The sequence below is a fragment of the Pristiophorus japonicus genome, chromosome 10 (genome assembly GCF_044704955.1).
Source record: "Pristiophorus japonicus isolate sPriJap1 chromosome 10, sPriJap1.hap1, whole genome shotgun sequence".
Taxonomy (NCBI): Eukaryota; Metazoa; Chordata; class Chondrichthyes; family Pristiophoridae; genus Pristiophorus; species Pristiophorus japonicus.
This window is the reverse complement of record NC_091986.1, coordinates 89,793,275-89,812,676: the sequence shown is the minus strand read 5'-3', so window position 1 is coordinate 89,812,676 and position 19,402 is coordinate 89,793,275.

Genomic DNA, 19,402 nt, shown 5'->3' with positions numbered 1-19,402 from the left:
AAACAGAGCCTTAACCATGTCACAGAAGGCTCACTCCAAACCCGCCTGTCCCGAGTACTGCTCAGCTACCGCACGAGAACCCACTCACTCACAGGGGTGCCCCCGGCTGAGCTACTCATGAAAAGGACACTCAAAACCAGACTCTCGCTGGTTCACCCCAACCTGCATGATCAGGTAGAGAGCAGGCGACAGCAACAAAATGTAAACGACGGTTGCGCCACTGTGTCACGGGAAATTGATCTGAATGACCCTGTTTATGTGCTAAACTTTGGACATGGTTCCAAGTGGATCGTGGGCACGGTGATAGCTAAAGAAGGGAATAGGGTGTTTGTAGTCAAACTAGACAATGGACAAATTTGCAGAAAGCACCTGGACCAAACGAGGCTGCGGTTCACAGACTGCCCTGAACAACCCACAGCAGACACCACCTTTTTCGAGCCCACAACATACACCCAAAGGATCAACGACACCACCCCGGACCAGGAAATCGAACCCATCACGTCCAACAGCCCAGCAAGGCCAGGCTCACCCAGCAGCCCTGCAGGGCCAACAACACGCCAGCCCAGCGAGGGCACAGCCAACACACCAGAACAGACATTTGTACCGAGGCAGTCTACCAGGGAAAGAAAGGCTCCCGACCGCCTCACCTTGTAAATAGTTTTCACTTTGACTGTGGCGGCGGGGGGGGAGTGATGTTGTGTATCTGTAAAGTATGCACTCCCATGTTCCGCCACCAGGGAGCGCATCCCCTGAAGTCCCAAGAGATCCCAGCATCCCATGGGAGCACTATATATAAGCTGGCCCCTAAGGCCTGTTACTCACTCTGGAGTGTCTTATTAAAGACTGAGGTGACTGTTATTTTAACCTCCCTGTGTGCAGTCTCATCTGTGTTAGGAACACAATAAACGTTTTCTTCAAGGGACTGCTGATGGCTTGGGCAAATCAGCAGGCATTTAGGAAAGGTCAGATTGTTGTTCTTAGTGCTATGATATCTCAATTGGTAAATCGAGAGTCTTTTTCCTGAACCCTCTTCTGCTACCACAGTGACTGACTTCGTGAGAGGTCGGTGTGGGAGAGAAAATCCCAAATATCTTTGAAAGCGCCATTCTGCTGAAATTTAAGATTTTTGGAAATTGGGAAGTTAATCTTGCCACTTTAATTTTAATGATAATACAAATGCTAACTTCAATTTCTGCTGGGTGAGTATTTTTTCTCATGTTTATTAACTCTCATAGGTAATTAGCATCTGAGTTTTGAAATCAGGAACAAAAATTGACAAACTGTATACATCATCTACTTGTCAAGGTTGCATTCAAAACTGTGGGGCAATAATGCAATAATATTTGGAAACTGCGGGCATATGTCAGGTGATTGGATGTCACATGATCATCTCTCCAGGAATACGTCAAACCAGAGTTGGCAACCCTAATTCAACAGACAGGAAGTTCTGCTTCACTTATACAGAACCTTGGTCAGACCCCATCTAGAATAATGAGGTTAAAATTTCGGTCGGAGGCTTCCTTCAGACGAATGCCTCCGAGCTGAAAATTTTTTGCAAAAATACCTGGTGGTCCCAGAGGCTCCTTGGATTCCGGTCGGAGGCCTTCTCTTCCCGTGCTTCGCAGCACGTCTACATCTTCAAGGTACGGACAGAGAAGCTGGAGTCACGTGGGCCTGGACAACCAATCATGGTACAGTATTCTCATTGATAGTAATGGGAACTCCGTATCTCTGAGTGCCTATTACAGGAAACTCTTGTTTATCCGGTTACGAATGAACCCGCCGTAATGAAATTTAAAATAACTGTCACACACGTGAATATATCGCTCACTTCAACTGTCGCAAACGTGAACAGTGTCATGGATCTTACATTATTATATATAACTGTATCACAACATGCTATACATGACGGTGATAAGATATGACCTGTAACCACCAGCATACCTTACCACCAGGGGTGCACTTGCAAGAGACAGGTATATAAGGAGAGGTCTCAGGCAAGTGCAGTATTCCAGAGCTGTGAAATAAAGGTGCAGGTCCAGAGTGACCTTGACTTCACTACATGCCTCGTGTGAATCTGTACTGAGGGGACAGGACTTTACAGTGGCGACGGGTTACGGGATTAAAGAATCCACAGAATGGCGAACAACGGATCAGATGAAAAGTACAATGCGGGAGACAATTGGGAGAACTTTATAGAAAGGCTCCAGCCAAGCTTTGTAACCAAAGACTGGTTAGGCGACGATACGGCAGACAAGAGAAGAGCCCATCTCTTGACCAGCTGTGGCTCGAAAACATACGCTTTAATGAAGGATCTGTTGGCACCCGAGAAACCAGCAAGCAAGTCGTTTGAAGAATTGAGCACACTGGTAAGAGACCACCTGAAGCCAGCGAGCAGCCTACACATGGCCAGACACAGGTTCTACAATACAGACACTGTGTGGGCCAGAGCATACCCGACTTTGTGGCGGAACTTCGGAGTTTGGCGAGTTTATGTGAGTTCTCCGATGAACTGAGGAGAGAAATGTTGAGAGACTTTTTCATTGAAGGAATAGGCCACGCAGGCATATTCCAAAAGCTCATCGAGACCAAGAACCTGACCTTAGAGGCAGCAGCACTGGTGGCACAGACATTCTTGGTAGGGGAAGAAGAAACGAGGTTGATTTGCAATGCAGGTGCGACAACTAACGAAATAATGGAACAAGGAGTTCACAGCATTAGAAAAGCTGCTACCCCCACACACAGACAAAACCGGCAGAACAGGCTTTCGACAGCAGGCAGTGGCAACAGAAGTCATTAAGGGCCACAGGAATGGCCGTTCACACCTCATCAACCCAAAATGCGAGCAATCAACTACAAACTGAGAGAAGCTCAAGAGAGATCAGCCAGACGCAGCTCATTCTTTGCGAGCAGTCTGTGCTGGAGGTGTGGGGGTGGGCACTCGTCAAGGGAATGTCGATTTCAGCAGGCTGTTTGCAGGAACTGTGAATATACAGGGCATTTGGCCTGCATGTGCAAAAAAACGGCAGCTCGGCTGGCATACGAATCGGATGGGTCGGAAAGCGGACCAGAAGACGGTGGGGACAGTACCCGGGACACCGATGTACAGCGGGTCAACACGATCAATGGCCGCTGCTCCTACAACAGGATGCCTCCTATAATGATGAGGGTCCTACTCAACGGGATATCTGTCAACATGGAGTTGGATACAGGAGCGAGTCAATCTCTCATGGGCGCTCAACAATTTGAACAACTGTGGCCGCATAAAAGAGACAGACCAAAACTCACAAGGGTCGACACCAAACTAAGAACCTATACCAAAGAAATCGTACCAGTCCTCGGCAGCGCCATGCTCTCTGTCACACACAAAGGGACAGTGAACCGACTTCCCCTGTGGATTGTCCCCGGAGACCCCCAGCACTGCTGGGGAGAAGCTGGCTGGCAAAACTAAACTGGAAATGGGATGATGTCCATGCCATGTCATTAGAGGAACGGACCTCCTGCTCAACAGTTATAAAGCGATTTGAACATCTCTTTCAGCCAGGTGTGGGCACTTTCAAAGGGGCCAAAGTCAAAATCTACATCACACAGGATGCTAGACCGATCCATCACAAGGCCAGAGCTGCACCCTATGTGATGAGGGAAATGATTGAACACGAACTAGACAGGCTTCTGCGGGAATTTAGCGACTGGGCAAGTCCCATCGTCCCAGTCATGAAGCCTGATGGATCCGTACGAATCTGTGGGGACTACAAATCTACCATAAACAGTCTCCCTACAGGACCAGTACCCGCTGCCCAGAGCGGAGGATTTATTTGCCACATTGGCTGGAGGTAAACTTTTCTCAAAATTAGACCTCACATCTGCGTATATGACGCAAGAATTGACCGAGGAATCCAAGCTACTCACCACCATCAACACACATCGAGGCCTTTTCATGTACAATCGATGCCCATTCGGCATCAGGTCGGCAGCTGCCATATTCTAGCGCAACATGGAGAGTCTGTTCAAGTCCATCCCGGGGACGGTTGTATTTCAAGATGACATACTTATCACGGGCAGGGACACCGACTCCCATATCCGTAATTTGGAGGAAGTACTAAAGCAGTTGGATCGGGTAGGCCTACGAGTCAAGAAATCCAAGTGCCTGTTTCTCGCACCCGAGGTTGAATTTTGGGCAGAAGGATTGCTGCTGATGGAATCCGCCCAACAGAGTCCAAAACAGAAGCAATTCGCCTGGCACCCAGGCCCCGGAATGTCTCAGAACTGCGCGCCTCTCCACGTGCTACTCAGAAAGGGGTGTGATTGGTTTTGGGGGGACGCCCAGGAACGCGCCTTCAATAAGGCACGCAACCTTCTGTGTTCCAATAGCGTTTTGACTTTCTTTGACCCAGGTAAAAAGCTAGTTCTCACATGCGATGCGTCAGCGTATGGGGTCGGGTGTGGTTTGCAACATGTCAATAGTGCGGGCAAATTACAACCCATAGCTTATGCCACCAGGTCACTTTCGCGGGCGGAGCGCGGGTACGGAATGGTAGAGAAGGAGGAGCTCGCGTGCGTGCACGGTGTGAAAAAGATGCACCAATACCTTTTCGGGGCCAAGTTCGCATTAGAAACCGACCACAAGCCTCTCACGTCCCTCCTATCCGAGAGCAAGGCAATAAACGCCAACGCCTCGGCGCGAATTCAACGGTGGGCACTCATGCTGGCGTCCTACGACTATACCATAAGGCACAGACCAGGCACAGACAACTGTACCGACGCGCTCAGCAGGCTACCCCTGGCGATCACGGAAGGGTCTGACGAACAGGACTGTGAGATAGTCATGGCAATCAATGCCTTTGAGTCCACAGGTTCGTCCATGATGGCTCGCCAAATCAGAGCCTGGACGACCAGCGACCCCACGTTATCCTTAGTAAAAAGATGTGTCCTAACCGGTGACTGGGCAGAGGCTCGCGATGCCTGCCCCGGGGAATTAAAACCCTTTCACAGGCGCATGCATGAGCTATTACTCCAAGCAAACTGCCTGATGTGGGGCAGTCGAGTAGTCATGCCTCTGCGAGGCAGAGAGGCATTTGTCCGGGAGCTCCACCGCGAGCACCTGGGGATCGTTCTCATGAAGGCCATAGCCAGATCCCACGTCTGGTGGCCTGGTATTGACGCGGACTTGGAGCTCTGCGTCCGAAGGTGCACCATTTGTGCCCAACTCAGCAATGACCCCAGGGAGGCTCCACTGAGCCCCTGGCCTACCAAACTGTGGTCGCTGGTGCACATAGACTATGCGGGCCCATTCATGGGCAAAATGTTCCTCGTAGTTGTAGATGCATTTTCAAAGTGGATCGAATGCACCATTTGAAACTCGAGCACAACCTCCACCACTGTAGAGAGCCTCGCAACCATGTTTGCAACGCACGGAATCCCTGACATATTGGTCAGTGACAATGGTCCGTGCTTCACCAGCGCAGAATTCCAAGACTTTATAATTGACCATGGCATAAATGACGTCAAAACGGCACCGTTCAAGCCGGCCTCCAACGGCCAGGCGGAGAGAGCAGTGCAAATCATTAAACAAGGCATGCTTAAAATCCAAGGTCCCACGCTGCAGGATCGCCTGTCGCAACTGCTGTTGGCATACAGATCTCGTCCGCACTCACTGACTGGGATCCCCCAGTGCAACTGTTGATGAAAAGGACTTTAAAAACAAGGCTCTCATTAATCCTCCCAGACATGCACGAAATCATTGTGGCAAAGCACCGTAAGCTGACTGAGTACCATGACAGAAATTCGAGGGGGAGATGGAATGAGATAGGGGACAAAGTGTTTGTACTTAACTATGGCAGGGGTCCCAAATGCAGGGACAGTAACGGGCAAGGAAGGAAACAGTCTACTGGTAGTACAAATGGACAATGGCAAAACCTGCCGGAGGCATGTAGACCAAGTCAAAAGCAGATTTACCAACAGCACTGCGAAACCAGAGGCAGACTACAATGTGGAACTCGCACCACACCTGGTGGACAGACAGAGGGAACAACCTGAGAAAAGGGCAATCCCAACAGACAGCCCAGGCGAGTCAACAACAATCACACCAATCGAAACAGACAGCCCAGGCGAGATACCAGCAACCACACCCAAAGAAAAACAGACAGCAAGGCAAACAACTGAACCACAACTCAGACGCTCCACGCGAGAGCGTAGACCACCTGAGAGACTGAACTTATAAAGACAATAAGACCTTGGCAGGGGGTGATGTCATGTATCTTACATTATTATATATAACTGTATCCCAACATGCTATACATGACTGTAATAAGATATGACCTGTAACCACTAGCATACCTTACCACCAGGGGTGCACTTGCAAGAGACAGGTATATAAGCACAGGTCTCAGGCAAGTGCAGCATTCCAGAGCTGTGAAATAAAAGGTGCAGGTCCAGAGTGACCTTGACTTCACTACATGCCTCGTGTGAATCTGTACTGAGGGGACAGGACTTTATAGTCGCTCACTTCAACTGTCGCAAACGTGAACAGGTTGCTCAATTACACATAAAATGACGCAGGCGTGGACTTCTTTTTCACTTTTCAACTGTCACACGCATTGAAAGCAGTTCAAGCAGTCGGGTGTACAATTTAAAATGTCTTGTGACAGCACTAAAAGGAAACAAAAAGTAGAACATAAGAACATAAGAACATAAGAATTAGGAACAGGAGTAGGCCATTTAGCCCCTCGAGCCTGCTCCGCCATTCAACAAGATCATGGCTGATCTGGCCGTGGACTCAGCTCCACTTACCCGCCCGCTCCCCGTAACCCTTAATTCCCTTATTGGTTAAAAATCTATCTATCTGTGATTTGAATACATTCAATGAGCTAGCCTCAACTGCTTCCTTGGGCAGAGAATTCCACAAATTCACAACCCTCTGGGAGAAGAAATTCCTTCTCAACTCGGTTTTAAATTGGCTCCCCCGTATTTTGAGGCTGTGCCCCCTAGTTCTAGTCTCCCCTACCAGTGGAAACAACCTCTCTGCCTCTATCTTGTCTATCCCTTTCATTATTTCAAATGTTTCTATAAGATCACCCCTCATCCTTCTGAACTCCAACGAGTAAAGACCCAGTCTACTCAATCCATCATCATAAGGTAACCCCCTCATCTCCGGAATCAGCCTAGTGAATCGTCTCTGTACCCCCTCCAAAGCTAGTATATCCTTCCTTAAGTAAGGTGACCAAAACTGCACGCAGTACTCCAGGTGCGGCCTCACCAATACCCAAAACAGTTGCAGAAGGACCTCCCTGTATTGAACATTCAGCAGAAATTAGAAATTATAAAGAAGTCTGAAGCTGACAGAAGTGTGCATACTTTGATGGACGAATATGAAGCTGGATCATCACCAATTTACGATATCAAGAAACAAAAGAAAGATTTAGAAAGTTTCACCGATGCTTCTGAATATTCCGTCAAGGCAATGTCCCGCAAGAATTTGCAAAAGCCGAAGCTTGACAAACTAGACTAAGTGCTTTATGAATGGTTTTCTTTGAAACGGTCTGAAGGTGTGACAACTTCAGGGCCAATGATTACAGCAAAGGCCAAGGACTTCAAGATGAGAATGAATCTAACTGAAGAGTGCATTTTTTCAGAAGGCTGGCCTTCACGTTTTAAGCATCGCCACAGCATTCGCTAAATTGAAGAAAAACAAAAAAAGACTTGGACACGCGCTGAAGAAGCAATGAAATATGTCGTTGCTTTTTTGAGGAGAATTCTCATTTTACTTCTCATGAGGTTCTGCAAACTTGTATCATCCACAACATTTTAATTAAGAAGAAAATGAATTCATTTAAACAAGCTGATATAAGATCGTTATTTTAAAAATCAATCTCAGTTTTAACAGAATAAAATAATTTTTTATTTCAAAACGTTATGAATCAATTTTCATTTATTTTATTACATTCACGTTCGAATGACAGAACCACTCACGAAGATTTAGTTCATATCACCTTCAAATATTAGCTTTAAAATGTAAATTCGCCCTATCGGAGAATTCGTTTACCCGGAATTGCCGAATCCCCGAGAGATCCGGATAAACGAGAGTTTCCTGTACTATCAACGAGAATATCCCTAAAACACCCAAACACAAGATAAAAAAATAAAAAAAACACCTCACATATTTAACATTAATTGAAATTAAAGTTAATTAAATGTTTTAGAAAAAGAAAATATTTTGGGGATTTTTTTTTTAAAAAGTGTTTTAATAGGGTTTAAAATAAACTTAGTGGACAGAGTTTTTAATGTAAAAATGTGTTTTAACATAAGAAATAGGAACAGGAGTAGGCCATATGGCCCCTTGAGCCTGCTCCACCATTCAATAAGATCATGGCTGATCTGATCACGGACTCAGCTCCACTTCCCCGCCCGCTCCCCATATCCCCTTATTCCCTTATTGTTTAAGAAACTGTCTATTTCTGTCTTAAATTTATTCAATGTCCCAGCTTCCACAGCTCTTTGAGGCAGTGAATTCCACAGATTTACAACCCCCTGAGAGAATAAATTTCTCCTCATCACAGTTTTAAATGGGCGTCCCCTTATTCTAAGATTATGCCCTCTAGTTCTAGACTCACCCATCAGTGGAAACATCCTCTCTGCATCCATCTTGTCAAGCCCCCTCATAATCTTACACATTTCGATAAGATCACCTCTCATTCTTCTGAATTCCAATGAGTAGAGGCCCAAACTACTTAACCTTTCCTCATAAGTCAATCCCCTCATCCCTGAAATCAACCTAGTGAACCTTCTCTGAACTGCCTCCAAAGCAAGTATATCCTTTTGTAAATATGGAAACCAAAACTGCACGCAGTATTCCAGGTGTGGCCTCACCAATACCTTATATAGCTGTAGCAAGACTTCCCTGCTTTTATACTCCATTCCCTTTGCAATAAAGGCCACAATACTATTGGCCTTCCTGCTCACTTGCTGTACCTGCATACTATCCTTTTGTGTTTCATGCACAATACCCCCAGGCCCCGCTGTACTGTGGCACTTTGCAATCTTTCTCCATTTAAATAATAACCTGCTTTGATTTTTTCAGCCAAAGTGCATGACCTCACACTTTCCAACATTATACTCCATTTGCCAAATTTTTGCCTACTCACTTAGCCTGTCTATGTCCTTTTGCAGATTTTTTGTGTCGTCCTCACAAATTGCTTTTCCTCCCAACTTTGTATCATCAGCAAACTTGGCTATGTTACACTCAGACCCTTCTTCCAAATTGTTAATATAGATTGTAAACAGTTGGGGTCCCAGCACTGATCCCTGCAGCACCCCATTGGTTACTGGTTGCCAACCAGAGAATGAACCATTTATCCCAACTCTCTGTTTTCTGTTAGTTAGCCAATCCTCTATCCATGTTAATATATTACCCCCAACCCCGTGAACTTTTATCTTGTGCAGTAACCTTTTATGTGGCACCTTGTTAAATGCCTTTTGGAAGTCCAAATATACCACATCCACTGGTTCCCCTTTATCTACCCTGTTTGTTACCTCCTCAAAGAACTCCAGAAAATTTGTCAAACATGACTTCCCCTTCATAAATCTATGCTGACTCTGCCTGACCGAATTTTGCTTTTCCAAATGTCTTGCGACTGCTTCTTTAAAAATGGACTCCAGCATTTTCCCAACCATAGATATTAGGCTAACTGGTCTATAGTTTCCTGTTTTTTGTCTGCCTCCTTTTTTAAATAGGGGCATTACATTTGCAGTTTTCCAATCTGTTGGGACCTCCCCAGAATCCAGAGAATTTTGGTAAATTACAACCAATGCATCCACTATCCCTGCCGCTATTTCTCTTAAGAGATGCAAGCCATCAGGTTCAGGGGATTTATCTGCCTTTAGTCCCATTATCTTACTGAGTACCACCTCCTTAGTGATTGTGATTGTGATCACTGCCATGGTGTCTTCATTGGCCAAGAGATGGCCAATTAGCCCAATCTCTCTCGCGCGAATGTCCTTCCTGCGGGATGTGTTCGATCTGTCAAGAGATATCTTGACAGATCGGAAAAGCCAGGATTTCAGGCCCATTATGTTCAATTTTGGATATCAAAACTCAGGAAATGCTGTAGCCTTGGCAGGGGATTCAGTGCAGATTCACCAGAAATGATAAACGGTTGAAGTATGAGGTCAGGTTGTGTAAACTTGGGATGTATTCCCTTCAGTATAGAGGATTGAGGGGTGTTCAATCAAGGTGTTTAAAATTATAAAAGAAATCAAGAGGGTAGGTAAAGAGAACCTATTTCCTCTGGTGGATGAATCCAGAACAAGGAGGCATAATATTAAATTCGAGCTTGGCCATTTAGGAGTGAAATCAGAAAGCACTTTTCCATACAAAGGGTAGTGGAAATCTGGGGCTAGACATTCCACTTTGCTGGCTATCGGCCAAAAAATGGGCGATGTTCCAGTGATGTACGATGTCTCAGCCTTACCGATCACTGGAACATCACCCATTTTTTGGATCGCGATTTTCCTCTCGGCGACAGGCCAGCGATGTGAAATGGGTGATGCGAAAGGTCAGCGATGTGACGTGCGCCCAGCAAACGGCCAGCGATGTGGAAGGCAAAAGCTTCCCTAGCAACGGTCTACTGCGCATGAGATTTTCTTTTTCTTGGTGACTGGTTTTCCCGCATTTCAGGAGGTCAGGGGTCATCCACACATGCTCAGAAAGCACAGGGAGGGGCAGAGAGAGAGTGAGAGAGAGAGAGAGAGAGAGAGAGGAGAGACTGAGAAGGCAGTGGAGCAGAGAATAGCAAAAAAGAGAACAGAGCAAGCTGAAATCATAATTTTAACTTTATAAAACATTATAATAGTTTAAAGTAATGTCTGAAATGCATCATGATGCTGAGGGAGAGAGGAAGAAGGCAAAACCCTTTAGTGATGAGGCCAATGAGGCCCTCATCGACGAAGTACATTCCCGGTGGGGACAATTGATTCAGGTGCGCATGGAAAACTCCCACTCTGTGTGTATCGGAAAATCTGGGTGGAGATCGCTGCCATGGTGTCCTCGGCATCCCATGAGGCGAGGGGGTCGGCCCAGTGCTGGAAATGTTGGAACAGCTTGGTAGCTGCAGCAAAAGTAAGTTGCATTTTATATTGTACTGATGCTAATTTTAATTATAATAATGAATCTCCTGGATTGAATTTAAGTTTGTTATTCAGAAATGTATTACATATCAACTCCATGTTAAGATCCGAACAGGGCTCTGAACCTGAGACTATGTAGAGGAAGCTTTACTCTGTATCTAACCCGTGCTGTACCTGCCCTGGGAGTGTTTGATGAGACAATGTAGAGGGAGCTATACTCTATATCTAACCCTGTGCTTTATCTGCCCTGGGAGTGTTTGATGAGACAATGTAGAGGGAGCTTTACTCTGTATCTAACCCCATGCTGTACCTGCCCTGGGAGCTTTTGATGGGATGGAAGTCCATCTGGCTGCTGCAGCATAGAGAGATGTATATGTGTCAAGCTGTAGCATGTAACGATTTAAACTGTTGTGACTCCATGATACTACCTAGCCCATTAGCTTATGCTATGCTCTTTTCTCATTTGCAGAAGAAGATATCTAATAATTATTTTCAGTTGCTATAAATGCCTATCTACTAAGTTATTATTAGCACAATTAAATATAAGTATAAATGTGAGTGTATTTATCTGTAAAAGACCCTTAAATAACTCATGATATATAAGCTTGAGTTTTTTTTGCTGCCTCCTCCCTTCCTCCGAAATTTAAAATGGCTTGCGTAGTGCCCAGTTCGGTGAGGAAGGCCTGGGAAAAGCAACTATTATGCAGCGATGTTCTCGGCGAGCGATCAGCCTGGCGTTGTGCCGAAAGTTCCACTCGGCAATGTGCAGACGATCACCTCAGCGATCAGCTCAGCGATGTGAGCCAAAAATTGGGGGCTTAATTTTCCGGCGATATTCCAGCCTGAGTTTGCATTTTTTGCTCAAAGTGGGCGATAGGTGGCCATTTTGGGCGATATATGGGTGATGTGAAGTGGAAAGTCTAGCCCCTGGAATTTTCCTTCCCAAAAAGTTGGAGAGGCTGGGTAAATTAAAATTTTCAAGACGGAATCTAATAAATTTTATTAGGTAAGGATGTCAAGTGATATGGAACAAAGGCGGGTAAATGGAGTTGAGGAGCAAATCAGCAATAATCTAATTGAATGGCGGAAGAGGATTAAGTGGCTGAATGGCCTACACTTCTACCTATGTTCATCCAAACTGAACAATTTAATAAGACAATAGTCATTCAAATGAGGTGTTAGATTGAAGTGACCTCTACCTGAACATTTGGCAGCTAAAGATCTGATAGAACCATTTGAAAAGAGCAGGAAGTTCTGCCATTGCCCTGGTCAATAGTTTTCCCTTAACCAATAGTACCAAAAATAGATGGTCATTCATCACCTTGCTGTATGTTGTATCTCACTGTGGACTGCTATTTATTGCCTTATGTTAAATTTCAATGCAATTGAGTGTGTATGAAACACTTGGGGACATGATTAAGGTTCTATATAAATGGATTTTACTTTTTGCCAACAAGTATGACTCAGTATTTTTACAATGACTGCTGACCTGAGTAGGGACAGTTCTGGCTTAGAATCTGTAGCATTGGAAGAAAATTGCAAGTTAAACAAAATTAACACACAAACTGTTACATATGTATGTAATCCTCACCAATATATAAGACTTGCCACCAGGGGGCACACCAGGGTCACCTGTGCACCCTGGGCAAGCAGGTATAAAACGTAATCCACCATGCTACTTCCTCACTCTGGAGTCTGAATAAAGAGACCAAGGTCACAACAGTTTGAGCTTACAATACAGTCCTGTGGAGTTATTCTGAACATAACAAATTGGCGACGAGTAATGGATCACGAACTTTCACGTGGTAATGGCTGCCGTTGGTATTCTTGAGAGATTTGTTGAGGGTGATGATTGGGAAACCTTCGTTGAGCGTCTTGACCAGTACTTTGTGGCCAATGAACTGGACAAGGCTGAGATGCTGGTCAAGTGCAGGGTGATTCTCCTCACTGTGGGTCTTCGATATATGGCCTCCTCAAAAATCTGCTGGCACCGGACAAACCAATGGACAAGACTTACACAGAGCTGTGCCCGCTGGTTCGGGAACACCTCAAGCCGAAGGAGAGCATCTTAATAGCCAGGTATCACTTTTACACGCACCATCGCTCTGAGGGCCAGAATGTGGCGAGCTTTGTCGCCGACCGAAGATACCTTGCGGGACAGTGTGAATTTGCAGGATCTTTGGGGGAAATGTTGCGGGACTTTTTAGTGCTTGGAATAGGCCACAAGGTCATTCTTTGCAAACTGTTGTCTGCCGAATCCCTAGATCTGAGCAAAGCCTTCATGATAGCCCAGGCTTTCATAACCACAAGCGACAACACGAAACAGATACCTTCACATAATCAAAGCTCACCGGCAAATACTGTGCATAAAATAATGCTTCAGCAGGCAGAACTGTACAGGGCAGGGCCCACACGACCACAAAGGCCAGACCTAGGCCTAGGCCCAGTCCGCTGTGGGGCATGAATGCGTATCCATTAACACCCTGTTGATGCTGCGGGGGCAGTCATAGAGCTCATCAATGTTGATTCAAGCACTATGTGTGCAAGGGCTGTGGAACAATGGGGCACCTCCAACGAATGTGCAAACGACCTGTGACTCACCACGTGGCAGAGTCAGGAGAGGATCATGCTGAACAGGCAGGAGAGTCAACTGAACCTGAGGATGAAAAGGAAGTATGTGGGATACACACCTTCACCACCAAAAGCCCTCCGATAATGTTAAAAGATAAATTCAACGGCACTCCAGTCGCCATGGAACTAGACACGGGGGCGAGTCAATCAATAATGAGCCAGAAGGCATTCGAGAGGCTGTGAGGCGACAGAACACAATGACCCAAGCTGATCCCGATTCAGGCAAAGCTGCGCACCCACACCTAGGAACTGATACCAGTTATTGGTAGTGCGGACATAAGAGTATCCCATGAGGGAGCAGTGCACGATTTACCATTGTGGATTATTTCAGGTGATAGGCCAACGCTGCTTGGTAAAAGGTGGATGGGGAAGATTCGATGGAACTGGGAAGACCTCTATGTACCGTCTCCGGTGAACAACATCTCCCTTGCTCAAAGGCTGAGCAAGCCCCCATCTTCAGCTGAACCAGGCATCGAAGTGCAGATCCATTTGCACATCTCCGAGGTACAGGCCACTCATCACGACCACGAGGAGGTAAAGATCAACCGAGCAGCGGTACAGGCGTGGTACCACCACCCAAAGCTGATGACCCCTTTGTGACAATGGAAGAGGCTCCAGGTCGGCCAAGCAGAGTGGGACTCTGGCCGAAATGATCCAAATGCATCTTCCCGATGCCAGAGGCAAATCCCTGGGGAGGAAGATCACAGCAGTCGGCATCACGGACACGGACGAGAGTGCGTCCAGGCCACGAGACGAAAGAGCATCCAGACCATGTGACGAGAGAGTTTCCAGACCATGGGATGTCGCCGCAACGAAACAGAGGCATGTGTTGCCCAGCAAAGACGATGACTGGGCTTGGGGCAAAGGTAAAGGGGCAGCCGTTGAGAAGGCCAGCAACCCACTACGTTCCAAAAAGTTGTTTGCACTGTGTAACCCATGTGAGTGCTCTTTCGCAGCCAATTATGTATTATCCTAAGGGGTCGGCGGTACCTTACAACAAGCCAAAGTAGCGGGCAAACACCAACCGGTTATATATGTATCTGACAAAGTATTTGTAGCAAGTAATGTGTTATCGCACGGGGTCAGGCATGTTGTACAGCAAGCCAAAGTAGCAGGCGAGCCCCAACCAGTTGTACATGTATCCAATACGTTAACTAAGGCAGTAGCCTGTGTTCACGGGGCAAAAGAGACATACCAAAGAGTGTCCCAATATTTGCTCGAGTCAGGCAAGTTGCCAATCTCAGTTTTTGGAGAGCAAAGGCACCATTTGTTTCGAAAATGTCTAACACTGTCTCTGCACTGTAACATCCACCACAGGTCAGACACTGAGCACGGCGCTAATGCCCTCAGATGGCTACCGTTGCCCACCACCAGGGTGGAAATAGCGCAGCCCGCAGACCTGCTCGTTGTTATGGAAGTGCTAGAAAGTGAGGGGTCAACCGTTATGGCTCCCCAGTTTAGGTCCTGGACCAGCCAGGATCCCACGTTGCCGCCTGCTAACGGCGAACTGCTGGACGGGATGTTGCAGCTTATCCGTCGCAAAGACGAAATGCTCATCCCATCAGATTGCCGCCTACTGGTCTCCTGCCACTATTGAAAGTCTCAAGGCCATATCGGCCATCCTTGGCTTGCCAGGGTCCTAGGGTCAGCAACAATAGTCTGGAGCGGGCAGTCCAAATCATAAAGCCAAGCACCACACGTGTCATGGTAGACTCCCTACAGACCCAGTTATCCTGGGTGCTACGGTCACCAGACAGAATCACTCAGAACCGAGCCTTCCGCATGCTATCAGCAGAGAATGTACCACGATCGCACAGCTCCTCCACACGACATCAGAATAAATGATGTAGACCATGTTCAGGGCCCCAGATGGGCTGCTAGCACTGTATTAGCCAAAGAGGGAAATGGAATGTTTGTGATGAAAATGGAGTGTTTGTTGTGAAACCATGTAATGGGCAAACGCAGAAAGCATTTGGACCAGACCAAACTGCGAACTGCAGATAACCAGGAACCATTGCAAAAGGACCTAGCCCCCAGCGACCCACTAGCACAATCGACCTCACTGCCAACCACAAAGATGAACCCATCATGCCCGACAGTCCGATCAGACCAGCCGCGCGGCCGTGCAGCAACGATCCAACCAACTCACCCATACCAGGACTTCAGCTCAGGCGATCGACCCGGGAACGCAGAGCGCCAGAGCGCCTCAACTTGCAATTAACTTGTACATAAGACTTTGGTGGGGGGAGGGGGGGGGGAGTGATGTTATGTATGTTTGTAAACCTCACCTGTGGGAGACCTAAGGGTCACCTGTGCACCCTGGGCAAGCAAATATAAAAGGTAATCTACCGTGCAGCTTCCTCACTCTGGAGTCTGAATAAAGAGACCAAGATCACAACAGTTTGAGCTCACAATACAGTCCTGTGGAGTTATTCTGAACATAACACAAAGCACATTTAGGTGATCCACTGCTTTGTAATAATTAAACAATTTATTACAATAGAAGAGAAAGAAGAAGGAAATAACTTACATTTATACAATGTTTTTCGTTGTCAGGACGCCCAAAAGCCAATGAAGCACTTTTGAAGTGAAATCACCGTTGGAATGCAGGAAATGCGGCAGCTAATTTGAACACAGCAAGATACCACAAACAGCAATGAGATAATAACCAGATAATCTGTTTGAATGATTTTGGTTGAGGGATAAATATTGGCCAAGGCATCAGAAGAACTCCCTTGCTATTCTTTGAATAGTGCAGTAGAGGGGGCCTCAGTTTCATGTATCATTTGAACGACAGCACATTCGACAGTGCAGCATTCCCTCGGTACTGCACTGAAATATCAGTCTAGAATTTTTGCTACAGTCTCTGGAGTGGGGCTTGAACGCACCACCTTCTGACTCAGAGGTGAGAATGCTGCCCACTGAGCCACGGTTAGGACATTGTCTCTCACTAATAGTTCCAAAATTAAACCAAAGAACACAGAAACCACTTCAACATATCTTTACCATGCAGAACCTTTAGAATAAATCTGGAGACAGAACAGGAAAGGACAGAATTGTGCTCTGCCTCTCTCCCCTGACACCAGCCCGTAGTAAGAGATCCCAAAGCACTTTACAGGAGTGATCATCAAAAAAAATTTGACACTGAGTCACATAAGGAGATATTAGGACAGATCTTAGTCAAATAGATAGGTTTTAAGGAGCATCTTAAAGGAGGAGAGAGAGGCAGGTGAGGCAAAGGAAGTGAGGGTTGGACAAGGAATCAGAATTGGAGAGACACAAAGTTCTAGGAGGGTTGTAGGCAATGTTACCTTTAATGTTTTTTGCACTGAATGGGCGACAAACTCTTTTGAGTGTGACCTTTTCATCCATGGAAAAACTTTACAACAACTTTTATTAACAACGGTAGCAACAGCAACCACTTAAAAGCTTATATACAGCAATGCCATATTGCCATCATGAGACAATCAGACAAGGTTCTATACAAGTTTAACATAACTTCTCTGCTTTTGAATTCTGTTCCTCTAGTAATGAACCCTAGTGCTTTATTTGCAATTTTATGGCTTTTTTAATCTGCGTTGTTATTTTTAATGATGTGTGAATCTATACCCTGAGATCCCTTTGCACCTCTGCCTCATTTAGATTTTTATTTTCCAAGGAATAGGTGGCCTCCTTATTCCTCCTACCAAAATGCACCGCCTCACATTTATCTATATTGAAATTCATTTGTCATTTACATGCCCATTCTGCAAATTTGTTTACGGTAGAATTAATTAAAAGCTTTTAGTTCATCATGTACAAACTCTATTAAAAAAAAATTACTTGTCAGAAATGACTGGGATATAAAAGAACTACATAATAATGCATGAACACTTCCAAAACATCATTCAGTTACACGGTTATGCATCGACAAACAAATTGAAGCCCGAGGTGAACTGAAAGAGGCATATGTATTCGTATAATTTGTATTCATTTGAAAGTTTTCAACGTATTATCCCATCCCTCATGTCACTATTGCAATGGCTGCACAAGCAGCAGCTTTCCTATGGAGCTGATGTGCTGTACGTTCACATAAGTACATAAGAACATAAGAACATAAGAATTAGGAACAGGAGTAGGCCATCTAGCCCCCCGAGCCTGCTCCGCCATTCAATAAGATCATGGCTGATCTGATCGTGGACTCAGCTCCACTTACCCGCCCTCTCCCCGTAACCCTTAATTCCCTTATTGGTTAAAAATCTATCTATCTTTGACTTGAAAACATTCAATGAGCTAGCCTCAACTGCTTCCTTGGGCAGAGAATTCCACAGATTCACAACCCTCTGGGAGAAGAAATTCTTTCTCAACTCGGTTTTAAATTGGCTCCTCCGTATTTTGAGGCTGTGCCCCCTAGTTCTAGTCTCCCCTACCAGTGGAAACAACCTCTCTGCCTCTATCTTGTCTATCCCTTTCATGATTGATAAGTAATTAAAATATTAATCACAATGCAACCAGACAACCAACAAATATAAAGTGCTGCAGTTCTTTAGTTCACATAATTAAAGAATCGAACAATGAAGAAAAACGGGTATTTGTATTTTCAACTTCAATCACCTTCCATTGATAAACGCGGTTTTCTTCAACCAGCACACCTCCCATGTAACATGTCAGAAATGCAGCACTTATTTACAAGTGCAGAAAAACACATACAAAATTTGCCTCACCGAATTAAAAACAAAAAGCAGGAAAAGCTTTGATTTAATGGAAATAAATATTCATCTTTCTTCCTGGACAGGAGAACCAATCAAACTGATTTGAAAATATTTACTAATATGTTGACGTAAAGATGTTAAGTTACGAATTTTGCTTCTAATGTTTTTCTCTCAGACATTCTCACAATATTAATCCCTGATTCTCCACAGTATTAAAGCGTTGAATTTTCTTTTAGGTACTTCGCAATGAAATAGCGGGAAACAAACTTCATTGTACTCTCAATTTTTATTCTTCTATTTCAAACATTTATACAAAATCAAAATTGTACATTATCAGTTTAATCAAAGTATTTTCTGTGTACTTCTCAATAAACTAATAGTGCTTTCTTCTAAAGTAGCTTCCTGCAATCTTTACACATCATTACATAACTCTTGATTCTATTAACACTCCACTAAACGTTTAAGAGGAAATCTATATTTACATTATTCCTAAGATTTGTTCGGACTATAGAACGACAGACAAAATAAAATGATGTGTTTTTCCCCTTTTTTTGGTTCTCTTTTTAAACGTCTTAATGATTTTTTTAAAAAGTCAACTAAAAAGTAATATGTAACTCCTACCAATCCTCCCTGCCCTCCTTTTCCTCAACAGTAAGGTTGCATGTTTGTGTAAAGCTACTCACTTCAGTCGATCGTTCAAAATCAAATATTGAGAAATTTCAATTTTAAAACACTTTTTGCAATTCAAAGCCTCTTGGACTTTAAAACCTGGTTGAAACTTGAAACGGGGTGGGGTTGTGGGAGGGGGAGGGGAGCACGGGGTGGTGGCACGCACATTTTCCCCTCTCTCATAACATGATTTAAATAATCCTGATAAACTCTTTCAAAAAGGGGACAGGGGACCTGGCTAAATTTAACTGGAACTTACCGCGGGAAATTCAACATCACTTTTCCGTATT